At 35.4% G+C, this 13,149-nt stretch overlaps 1 protein-coding gene across 3 annotated transcripts in view; it reads right to left on the bottom strand.

The window, feature by feature from the left end:
- Positions 1 to 13,149, bottom strand: part of IL1RAPL1 (interleukin 1 receptor accessory protein like 1) — a 1,361,951-nt gene that overhangs the window by 1,262,379 nt on the left and 86,423 nt on the right. The window contains exon 2 of one of the 3 annotated variants that reach the window (XM_054250916.2): positions 8,000 to 8,121. The exons of the other annotated variants lie outside the window; for them this stretch is intronic. The gene's annotated coding sequence lies outside the window, so the exon portion shown is untranslated. The remainder of the gene's footprint in view (positions 1 to 7,999; positions 8,122 to 13,149) is intronic. 3 annotated transcript variants of the gene reach the window in all.

Here is a 13,149-nt window from a genome sequence, read left to right as displayed (position 1 = left end):
AAAATCTAGAGTGCTTTACATATGTGATTTTCTAAAAGTCCTGGTCTATATTTGATAATTTTTTATAAAGAGAAGTATATACACCTGCAGGTTTACTGCTAAACTCAACTGCGAGGGACACTTGAAGATCATAAGATTATAACTTCAACTTCAGTAAGCTTATACCATGATCAAATTTGGATCCATCGGGTAGAAATGTGTTGTGGAAAATACTGCACTGGTCCCATGATGCAAAAAGAAAGAGAAATGTTATTCCATAAACACACATTTGAGCATTATTTTCACTTTTATATTCCAGCGCCTAACACTGTGCCTAGAACATTGTGGGGGATGCACTGTATACATTTTCACTAGTTTCTGGAGACATCCTTTCAGTCAAAAAGGATCATTGCTATTAAGCTAATCAGCAGCCTGTTAGTTGCCGATGAAAATTAATCCCTACAATTTCAGATAATGTATTATTCAAATAATATTTTGCCCCCACACAAAAGAGAAAACACTATCCAAGTCAAACATCTGAGCTGCAAGTACTGCTTTTAATTCCTGGTGTGCCTCTCTGTATCTATACGTTTGCATTTAAAGACAGCAATGGAAATACTTACAATGTAATAATAATTACAATTATCATTATTATTAGTGTATCAAATCTCTCAAATTTGCCAAATCAGTGTTTGTTGGATTATAGATCTTAGCTAAACTCATTTCAATAACCTTGAGTGGCAGTTGTTGTAATTCATGTTTTACACATAAAAGAAGAGCACAGTCCATACAGGTAGCAGGTGACCAAGTTAGGATGTTAACCAAGCATGCTATGTCACAAAAGTGTTGCCCATAAAATTAAGGATATTTTTCATTACAAACACAAAAATCCTTTTTCCTAGATGGTATAAATTATCAGATTGTCAGGTAAATAGTCAGTTTTATTCAACGTTGTGAAAATTGTGGCATATTTTAGAAGTGAGTATTCTTCCTAGCAATGAAAGATATAAATTCCTTTTAGAATTTGATAAAGATTGTTATTAAGTACTCAAGTGGAGCTTGATTATGCAGCATTGAGAAAAGAAACTCTACAAATAAAATGTTTTCTTTCTGGAAATATTTTCCCTGTTTATTTCAAAGGATGTTTTGAGTTCTCACAAGGGGGTAAAACAACAATAGTAAAAGTACTTTTAAATAATTTTTATAGTGAGATAAATTAATGGAGTGTATTAGTCTGTTCTCCCACTGCTAATAAAGACATAGCTGAGACTGCGTAATTTATAAAGGAAAGACTTGTAATTTACTCACAGTTCAGCATGGCTGAGGAGGCCTCGGGAAACTTCCCCTTATGGCAGAAGGGGAAGAAACATGTACTTCTTCATGTGCCAGCAGGAGAGATAAATGCAGAGGAATGGTGGGAAGAAGCCCCTTTAACTATCAGATCTCATGAGAACTCACTATCATGAGAACAGAATGGGGGAAACCACCCTCATGATTCAATTATCTTCACCTGGTCCCATCTGTAATACATGGGAATTACTACAATTCAAGTAAGATTTCAGGTAAGGACACAGCCAAAGCCTATCATGGGGGCGGCAAATCTCATTATCACATTAGGACTTATTATTGTCTTTATAGCAAATTCGTTCAAATTTACCATTTACTGAGTGAACTTACATATGAGAAAATTGGTATCTTGCGTCTATATAGGACATATTCATGATTAAAGGCTCTTATTTTCTTTTGTAACATATACAATGATATTTCAATTTGAAAATGAATCATCTCTAGAATGTGGTTCACGTCCTAACTTTGTCAATAACTTATCATGGACAGGGCTAACAAGAATTTATAAATGCTATTTTCCTAAAGATAGCTAATTATTGGAGATACTTCATCTGAAAATCCAAAATTTGAAGTGCCCTACAAATGGCTTCACAATGTTATTCTCATATAATAATGTTCATTATCATTCATTCTGTATAGATCATATTTAATTGATAGTAACAACTCCATGCACCAACAAAATACACAACATGATATAAGGAGAACGGCAGCACTCATAAAATCAGAAAATGTGGATTAAAGTATTGATAAAACAAATATGATTGCTTTTGACAAGCCTCAGAGCCCTTCTAAACCCTGTTTCCCTATTTTCAAATAATAATTCCTAGTTCACAGAATTGTGAAGAGAATGAAATGAAAAAGTGCCTTGTAAGTGGTAATGAATAGTTAAATAAATATGTGATGTAGGTCTGGCACAGTGGCTCATGCTTGTAATCCAAGTGCTTTGGGAGGCAGAGGTGGGAGGACCACTTGAGGCCAGGAGTTCAAGACTAGCCTGGGCAACATAGGGAGACCCTGTCTCTACAAAAATAAAAAATTAACTGGGCATGGTGGTGCACACCTGTAGTCCTAGCTACTTGGGAGGCTGAGGTAGGAGAACCACTTGAGCCCAGGAGGTCAAGGCTGCAGTAAGCCATGATCACATTAGTGCATTGCAGCCTGGATGACAGAGTGAGACCCTGTCTCAAAAAAAAATGTGATATAGTATAACATAATAAATATTGCACAGAGCGTAGTTTCCACAAAGAAGAGTTGTTCCTATATTTTCTTTTCTTTTTTTGAGACAGAGTCTCTCTGTCACCAGGCTGGAGTGCAGTGGCGCAATCTAGCAACCTCCACCTCACGGGTGCAAATGATTCTCATGCCTCAACTTCCCAAGTAGCTGGGATTATAGGCATGCGCCACCATGTCTGGCTAATTTTTGTATTTTTAGTAGAGACTAAGTTTCACCATGTTGGCCAGTCTGGTCTCAAACTCCTGACCTCAGGTGATCTGTCAGCCTGAGCTTTGCAAAGTGCTGGAATTACAGGCGTGAGCACCCCGCCCCCCAACATATTCTCTTAAAGTAGTTGTTCACTGGTAAAATAAAGCACTAACTTTTTTGTCCATGCAAAATTTATGTTGTCCTACAAAATATGAAGTAAAAATATACTAAAATCTCAACTATTCAAATAAATAAGGAAAGCTAGAAACACAAATTCAGAGTGTCCTTTTGACAAGACCTAAATTCATAATTCAGCAGATTTGCTTACCTAATAAAATTTTAATACTATTATTGTTATCATTGCCCTAAATATACACTGAACAAGATTGGTCTTGGGGGATTTGGAGAATGATCCTGAAAGAAAAATAAAACAGGATATGGTATTTTAGCTATTAGACAAACAATTATACCAGAAAGTAGAGACAGAGATTCATTTCAATGAAAAACATATTTGACCTCAGCATCTCAACATAAAGACATTTTTAAATACACCACTATAAAATGTAAAAAAGAGTATTAATAACTACCCAAAATAAACCTACCACTATAAAATGTAAAAAAGAGTATTAATAATTACCCAAAATAAACCTACAAGTAGGTTCCTTATAAGCTCTAAAATTCCATTCTAAAAATTAATTTTATTTTTTGAGAAAGTGTAATTTCAGCCTATGAATAGCTGTTTTAAGTTTGTCAGACTTCCTCATATTCTACAAATATAAATGCAAAACGTATGTCATAAATTGCTCCAGGTTTGTCTGCAATATCTCTTACCATCTTTTGCAAGGCCATTCAGATGATGCAGAATGCAGAATAGAAAGAGGTAAAAATGAGGAGAAAATCGGATTCAAAAACCTTCTTAAATGTTTTAAATAATACCATTTTCATTAGATAATTAAGTGATATAAATACATTTTAAAACCAAGAAATGAAGTAATATGCCCAATTTACCTGAGTCTGTTAAGCTGTTTATTAAAAGCTGAAAATAATTCTGATTGTTTTCTACTATAGCAAACAGCATTAATTTTTATATTGTCTGGAAAGGGAAAGAGTACATGGGTGTCATCTGAGACAAGAATTATGCAGCTATCCAAATGTCCAGAGGCATTTTCCTTTCCAAGTGTTCACATTATATTTTTAGTGTCTCAATCACAAATGATCACTGACAGTTTCCATTCAGCCTCACTTAGGAAAATCACTAGAGAAAATTGAAAGAGCCAGAAGAAAATAGCTACCTGTTTTAGGGGTCTAGAAGAAAGCTATGAAAACTGGGTGCTAATCAAATTCTAGTGGTTCCCTTAATTATTTATTTATCCTTACTTTAAAAGTTTATATATGTTTTAAATACCTTCAAAATTCTTCTGGGATGAAAACGTCAATCCATGATGATGCCTTTTGTTTAATTCAATATGTTATAAACTTATTGAGGATGTATGACCCAGGCAGAGTTGATACATGGATAGAAAAAACACTGGGCAAGAAGTGCATAGCACGTTATCACAAGAAAATTTCAGGCCATGTAGAATGATTTAATTTGGTCCTTTCAGTCCAAATAATCAATTGTTGTAGAATAATGTAAGTTCACCAAGAAAACGTAGAATATAGAAGAGAAATTCCTGCTACTGTTAGTGTCAAGATGCCACTGAATCTACTCAACTCTGTCAAATATATTCCTTGAACTATGTCACATAAGCAGGTTTATTTCCACCTCAATTTTATTTTAAAATGCCATACTTCAAAAAGATACATCAATTAAGAAAATCTTGAGAAGGAAGAAGTTCTAAAGCCTGCTTTGTAATCATTCCTAATAAAGAATTATGCAAATCAGAATAGAAAACATTCCTGCTTTGAGTCACATAAATGACCACATTTCATGAAAACTAAGGGGCCAGTCAATGAATAAAAGATGCACGACGCCATGTCCTATGTACCAGTAAGAGAGAAAAAACAAAATGCTGCTAACAAAAAAAATGACGAACCTTATACTGTCAGATTAAACCCTGATTTCAGAGATGTTAAAAGTATACTTAGAATTGATGAAATATGATAGTTTATTTTTGTTTGCTCACCTTCCTCATAGAAAACATCTAAAAGTCAACCCAATGGAAATTCACGAGTTAATTTATTCAAGGATTTAAACTCAACCTGGTTCCATGAATTAGAAAACTATTAAGAAATGACTACTACTTTACCTATAAAATCCCACAGAAAAGACTATTGTTAAGTATAATCACAACTGTGTTATTATCTACAAATTTAAGTATAAGCCTAAATAGCTAAATGAAACAGGGAGATTGATTTTGGTTGACTAAAATATTAAATGATAAAGATGGCTTAAGATGGTGGGCCTATTATCAGATTCAGTTGGTGCTAAGAAGCAGCTGGGGTTTCACCAAGGAACTAAAGCAGTTAATTTTATAATTAGGGGGAAGAAGATTGTTGATTCAGTCATTGTAGCTGATTTTTGTCAACTAGTTACCTTATTTTAAAAGCTATGCTTTCCAGTACTACATCATTTAATCGGTAGAAATAATGTTTGATATTTTAAATTGTAACTTTCTTTACTCCAATCAATTCTTCAGTCTCCCAAAATTAAAGGCTCTGCCATTATCTGCGGTTTTATTTTGGTGTGGTTTGTTCCTCACTTTAGAGACAACGAAAGAGCCTTTGGAGACTCTCGAAATGACTCATTGTAAGATTATAACATAGTTAATAGTTACATTTATCAATGTAAGATTAATTTAAAAATTAAATTAAAACCACAAGTTTCACTTCTTTTCTAAGCTTAAGATATAATCAGTATTCAGTAATTAAAAACATCACAAATTTACTAAAGCCCTGTGAAATGCAAGGTACTTAACTCATAGCTAAGAACCATAAAGTAAAGAAAACACTACTCCTATCCTCAAGAAGACCAAATTTATGGACTGGTGAACAACCATTCAGACAGCATGACATATCATTCATTTTGATTATTTGGCTTCTAACAAATCACAATTATGCAGGAAAATAAATCGGTTCCTTTGTTTTCTTTCTGGATAGAATAGGAAATAGGCAAGAAAGTATAAGAATTCAGTTTAGTTTTACAACATAAATCCAGAAGAAGCAGTCAGTTTAGTTTTACAACATAAATCCAGAAGAAGCAGTGCGATCTTTGTAGGAGAGGCTTCAAGGATGTTAAACATGATGAAGAATGTCCACAAACCAACCCACATATGACACTCAAAGTCTCAAGGAATTAAGATAGAAAGTGCTGAAAATCACTTTCATCAGATAGTGAGAAGAATGTTGTAAACACTAGGAGACTCAAGTACATGAGATTCATATGCCAAGATCACTATTAGTTCTGAAAATTCACTTAAGTTAGTCAAGTCTTTGTTGCTACTATTAAAAGGCAACAATGAAATGAAATAGCATATCATTTGAAATTGCAAAAGCAATTTGTAAATATAACAAATATAAGGTGCCATCATTGAATGAGTAAAAATACTTGTCAATAAATAAATCTACAAAGTCCTCAGAAGAGAGGGTATATAATTTGTTTCTTTCTTCATGTTTTTCCTTAAAAATCGAGTGGTAGAGCTATGGTAAACAGAACAATGTCCTCCAAAGATGCCCATGTGCAAATCCCTGGAACCTGTGGACACGTAACCTTACATGGCAAAAGAGACTGTGCAGATGCGATTATGTTAAGGTTCTTGAGTTAGGGAAATCTTCACATAGTCTTTGGTGGGCCCACAAGAATCCTTAAAAGTCAAAGAGGGAAGCAGAAGAGTCAGAGTCAAAGATGATGAACGGAGAGGTCAAACTGATGTGACTGCTGGCTTTGAAAGCAGAAAGACCCGAGAAGCCAAAGAATGCAGGCAGCTGCTAGAAGCTAGAAAAGGAAAGAAAATGAGTTCTTAATGAGAGCCTCCAGAAAATCATGCAGCCCTACCAATACCTTGATTTTAGCCCGGTGAGACCTATGTCAGACTTCTGACTTCCAGAAGAGTAAAATAATAAATTCGTGTTGTTTAAGCCACTAAGTATGTGATAATTCGTTACAGCAGCCATAGGAAACTAGTAACACAAGCCACAGGAGAGCCCACAGTTAGTTGGATTCTAGCCCAGGGGGTTATCACCACAAGACTGGGTGACTTTAAGTCAGTCTCTACTTAAAATAAAGAACAAAAGTGATTCCCCAGGTCTCTTCCATTTCAAAAATACTATAATTAAATATACTATCTTCTTTCTTTCTCTTTTTCTGTCTTTCCTACCTTTTCCCCTTTTTGGAAAAAAAAAGAGTTATTTCCTCTCTGTTGCATTTTATGCTTCAGGAAGAAGGTAATTCCTTGTGCTAGCTGACCTGGTAGCAACCACCAAGGGATAATGAGACTCGCTTACCCTGACAAGCCATGTCAGCTGCTATACTTCACTGACAATAAGAAGGGAACTTCTGTTGCCTGCTCTAATTTCCCCTAAATTCTATCTTGCAGGTCTCAAAATACACAGGCAGAAGTTATATAGGAATCCAATATGAACTCAAGATCTCTAGAGAGTAGTTTCCTGGGCAATTATATGCAAAAAGGTCCTCATCAGGAGGATTCCTTTAAAGGTCATCCTCAGCTCCAAGATTCAAAAAAATGTGATTTGTCATGCCCGATTATAAACTAGAGAATTTTTATAAGAATCCGTGGTTCCTCTGGATAAGATCACTAACACATATGACCTTGAATCAAATGGGTCAGCTAAATCACATCCATCAATAGCCAGGAGCTAAACTATGTATTTGTGCTTTCTTCAGCTTTAATTTTTAACAGTTTTAACAGATGTTTCAAACTCCAGAAAGAAATGTACTGGGGGATTAAGATTTTATATCTGTGGACATCAAATTTCATATCAATAATAAAATTTGTGATTATTCAAAAATTGTAAAATAATAAATTGATTTTTCTGCTTTATAAATAGTAAGAAAATATTATATCACCAGACAATACTCACAGCCTTGTGAAAGAAGACTACAAAAGTTCTATTGATAAGATGATCCAGCAATTCCAATCTTAATTACATACCTAAAGAATTGAAAACAGGGGCCGGGCATGGTGGCTCACATCTGTACTCACAGCACTTTGGGAGGACCAGCCTAGTCAACACGATGAAACGCTGTCTCTACCAAAATATAAAAAATTAGCTTGGTATGGTGGCACACACCTGTAATCCCAACTACTCAGGAGACTGAGGCAGAAGAATCACTTGAACCCGGGAGGCGGAGGTTGCAGTGAGCCGAGATTGTGCCACTGCACTCCAGCCTGGGCAGCAAAGCGAGACTCTGTCTAAAAAAAAAAAAAAACAGAATTGGAAACAGGGACTTATACATTAATTTTCAGAGCAGCACTATTCTCAATAGCCAAAAAGTGGAAACAATGCATATGTATATCAAGAGATGAATGAAGAAACAAATCCGGCATGTCTATATGATATAATATTATTCAGCCATAAAAATAAGAAAGCACTGATACATGCTACAACATAAATTAACCTCAAAAACCTGTTGGGTGAAAGAAGCCAGACACAAAAGGTCACATATTATATGATTCCATTTATATGAAATATCTAGAATAAGTAAATCCATGAATACAGAAAGCAGATTCAGGGCTGTCAGAGGCTAGCAAGAGGGAAATGAAGACTCATTTAATACATATGGGGCTTGATGTTGATGTAATGAAAATGTCTTGGAACTAAACAGAGGTGATAGTTGCACAACACTACAAATGTATTAAATGCCACTGAATTATTTGGCATTTTTTTTTCCATTTTATTGAGGGATACTCAACAAAAACAAATTGTATACATTAAGGTATTCACCTTGATATTTTGATATATGTATACATTATCAAATGATTGCCAAAATCAAGTTAAATGACATATTCATCACCGCACATAGTTACCATTTTCTTTGTTTTCTTTTTTGTGGTGAGAGCACTTAAGGTCTACCGTCTTACCACATTCCAAGTATTGTTCATTATAGTTACTTTGCTGTATATTAGATCCCGTCTCCAGAAAGTATTAATCTTACATAATTAAAACCTTGTACCCTTTGAACAATGTCTCCCCAACTCCTCTTTCTCCCCAACCCCGACAAGCACCATTCTACTCTCTTGTTCTATAAGTTTGCCTATTTTAGATCCCACATTATATCTGAAAACAGAGGAGAAAAGTTTCTTGACATTGGTCCTGCCAGGGACTCTTTTGTAATGACACCAAAAGTTCAGACAACAAAAGCAGGAAAAGACAAGTGAGATTACATCAAGCTAAAAGCTTTTACACAGCAAAGGAAATAATCAACAATGTAAAAAAACAAAAACAAAAATCAAAAAACTCTTATGAAATAGGAGAAAATATTTGCAAACCATATAACTAATAGGTGGTTAATGTCCAAAATATATAAGGAACTCATACAATAATGAAAACTGAATAATGAAAAAAAACCCAAATAAAAATGAGCAAAGGATCTGAATAGATATTTCTCTAAAGAAGACATACCAATGGCCAACAGATAATATCAAACATCAATAATTATGGGTGAAATGCAAATCAAAATCACAATGAGATACCACCTCACACTTGTTATATAGCTATTATTAAAAAGACAAAACATATCAAGTGTTGGAGAGGATGTGGAGAAAAGAGGACTCTTGCACACTGTTGGTGGGAACGTAAATCAGCACAGCCATTATGGAAAACAGTATGGAGGTTCCTCATAAAACTATCATACTATCCAGCCATCCCACTTCTGGGCATATATTCAAAGGAAATGAAATCCGGTTCTGGAAAAGCTACCTGCACTCCCATGTTCATTCCAGCATTATTCACAATAGCCAAAATAAGGAAACATATATTGAACTGTACATGTTTAAATGGTCAATTGTATGTTATATGAATTTCACTTAAATTTTAAAACAATGTTCTGTGATTAGAACTATTAATAAATTCCCTTTTAGCCTTGACATTGATAATGTAGCCTTTGGCACGTTATTTAAACTCTCCACTCAGCTTTCAGGGTTAACATGAAGATTAAATAAAATACTATATTTACAGTACCTAACATATAGCAGAGTATTAGGAAAAAGAAACGTCCCTTCTCTGTATTTTTCTCTGTATCACCTATTGGGACTTTAGAACACCAGTTTATAAATATAAATAAGCATGTAACCAAGTATCCCAGCCTCAAAATGCATTTTAAACCTTTTTTACCTTTCCTGCCTTCAGCCTTGAAACATACTTTGAAACTTTGTTTCCTCCTTTCCCACCAAGCATTTCCATGAACAGTGCTCGCTTATGTAATTGTGTGCTTGCTTTAAAATTCCAGGGGCCAATTTTGAAACAAATCAGGCAGAATTATCCTGCTTAGCTGCAGAATCCTGCTGCTTAGGAGGAATTACAGATAACCCACCACTACCGGGCCAAAGTCAAGGTGATGCACTGGACCTTCCAACGGGTGATTAGGAAAGACAGCCATTGGAAAAAAACACAGACCTGCAACCTCCTGCATCACTCTGGCATATTTACCACACCGTTTCCTTCTCTAACTCCTTCACCCAGCCCAAAATACTACGATGGCTTGAGGCAGAAGCCTGGCCATCTCCAATCTGCTAGCATTTGATCAATAAAGTTGCTTTCCTTTCATCATATCTCATTTCTCATGTTTCTGGCCTCTGAATGGCAAGCAGTCAGACTTGAGCTGGTTACAAATAACCAAAAAATGGAAGGAGGAGGAGGAGGTTGTGGAGGCTGCAACATGACATTGCTCTGCAACTTCCTGAAATTTATCCTGATGAAGTAATCAGGCCAGGTGTGGTGGCTCACACCTGTAATCCTCATACTTTGGGAGGCCAAGCGGGGCAGATCACTTGAGGTCAGGAGTTCGAGACCAGTCTGACCAACACAGTGAAACCCTGTCTCTACTAAAAATACAAAAATTAGTTGGGCATGGTGGTGCATGCCTGTAATCCCAGCTACTCAGGAGGCTGAGGCAGGAGAATTGCTTGAATCCAGGAGGCAGAGGATGCAGTGAGCCGAGATCACACCACTGTATTCCAGCCTGGGTGATACAGGAGACTTGGTCTCAAAAAAAGAAAGAAAAAAGAAAAGAAGTAATCAGAAGGCTATCTTTGAAAGTATGCATGTCACACACAGTGTCATAGAAAGTATGTGCATCTCAGTGTTGTCTTGGTATCAGAGAGAAAATGTGAAAACCAAGTATCCACCAATAAGACATCGGTTAAGTAAATAAATGAAGACTTATCAATCAATTCAATATACTGCTGCACAGCCACTATAATCATGATACAGGTTTCTATTAAATGACTACATTGATAGATGTCTATGTCATATTGTGAAAGGGGAGTTGAAGCCAGTTTCTAAATTGTATATATCACATGATCCTTCTTATATAGCATACAAACACACAGAAAAAACTATGATATGCACACAAAACAAACATCTTTAAATGCTGGCATTAAGGATAACATTCATAATACCTTCAGAAAAAGAAAAGACAATAAGCCATCTATTTTGGAAAAACTATGTAATGAAGAAATTTTAATATCTGTCTCATTATTATACAATAAAATTAGTTGACTTGTATAAGTAATATCATTTATATGTGCAGCCCTCTATAACTGTTGTATAAGATTTCATACAGAACTATTCCTTTACAAGGTACAACTTTCCTTTGTAAAACATAAATACACTATTTATTAGCTGTGTAGCTTCTAAAAATTCATTAACCTCTGCACATCAAAATTGTGAGAATCTGAGTTATATGATTGGTACAAGAATATCAGTCTGTCACTATGTATAAGAGAAAAAAAATCAAGGTCAGGATTTTTGAGTCCTTAGACCTAGAAAATCCTAGTAAAATCCTCAAAAAACAATACAAGTCCTCAAAAAAAGGCAAAATCCTAAAGAAAGTGGGGTTTTTTTGTTTTGCCTTGTTTTGATGATTTTTGTTTGTTTGGAGTCAGACTCTTGCATTGTCACCCAGACTGGAGTGCGGTGATGCAATCTTGGCTCACTGAAACCTCCATCTCCTGGGTTCAAGCGATTCTCATGCCTCAGCCTCCCGAGTAGCTGGGATTACAGGCATGTACCACCATGCCTGGCTAATTTTTGTATTTTTAGTAGAGAGGAGATTTCACCATGTAGGCCAGGCTGGTCTCGAACTCCTGACCTCAGGCAATCAATCCACCAGCCTCAGCCTCCCGAAGTGCTGGGATTACAGGCATGAGTCACCACACCCAGCCACAAAATACGTGTTAATATGCACACAGAAAATAAAAGGATACTGCATAGTGCAGCACATCCATGTGAACTTTTAAACCTCTCCTTTCCTTGAATGTTTAATCTGTGATGAGGCTGACATCCTCCAAAACACCAGGAAGGTACATTGAGATAAATACAGATGTGAATACTTCCTACTCTCTATTCTTGATTTTTAAATTTTCTTAAAAATTAAGGATGCTTTAAAATCATCTTAGTGGCTAAATTTAGACGATGGAGCATTATGAAATGATAATATGGCAGATTAAAAATTAAGTATTGTAGTTAAAAAAAATTAAGCATAGTGAGGCTATTACCACTTAAGGTATTTCCGTAGTCAAACGTTTTCATTAACAACCATAGAAGTGAATTGTAACTGATCTCTTCTACCAAAGTATTGTGTTGAACAATGATTACCAATGATTCAAAAGGTAGTAGGACATTATATGAAGTCAGCTACACTCATGCAACTTTTGAATGAAATGTACTTACCCCAAACAACTGAACCTCTATAAGACTTTAGGACTTGGAGCTGCCCAGTTACACGTTCTGCATCATAAAGAGTTAAATCAGCACAATCTAAGCATCGTTGTTCGCATGTTTGCCCTATATGATTTCTAATTATTTTTGTATGTAACTCTTATCCTCAACAAAACTACAGTTTATAAAAAGCAGGTCCCCTTTATATTTATTCTTACTAGCCTCCCATCTAATATTGCTTTCCTCATCCCACCCCCATGTTTTTCCACAACAGTTAGCAAAAGCTGGACATATGGTAGATGCTCAATATATTATGCACAATGTTATATATATTGTATTATGCTTTATGTAATGTATATGTAATGTATGCTATATTTAATACTATATTTCAAGTATTATGCTCAAAGTTATCTGTATTGGCTTAGGTAAAAATATTGGGACAACATAAACAGCAAATAGTTCTTGTAATGCAGCTTGCCTCTTAGCCCAATTACAATGCCTACTTATACCAGCACACTGGTCCTTGGCAAACATACACAGAATGTCTAACATGCTCAAGC

Source organism: Callithrix jacchus, chromosome X, assembly GCF_049354715.1.
Source record: "Callithrix jacchus isolate 240 chromosome X, calJac240_pri, whole genome shotgun sequence".
In the NCBI taxonomy this organism is placed as follows: domain Eukaryota; kingdom Metazoa; phylum Chordata; class Mammalia; order Primates; family Cebidae; genus Callithrix; species Callithrix jacchus.
The sequence above is the reverse complement of the archived record's forward strand: the minus strand, read 5'-3'. Positions and strand labels throughout refer to the sequence as shown.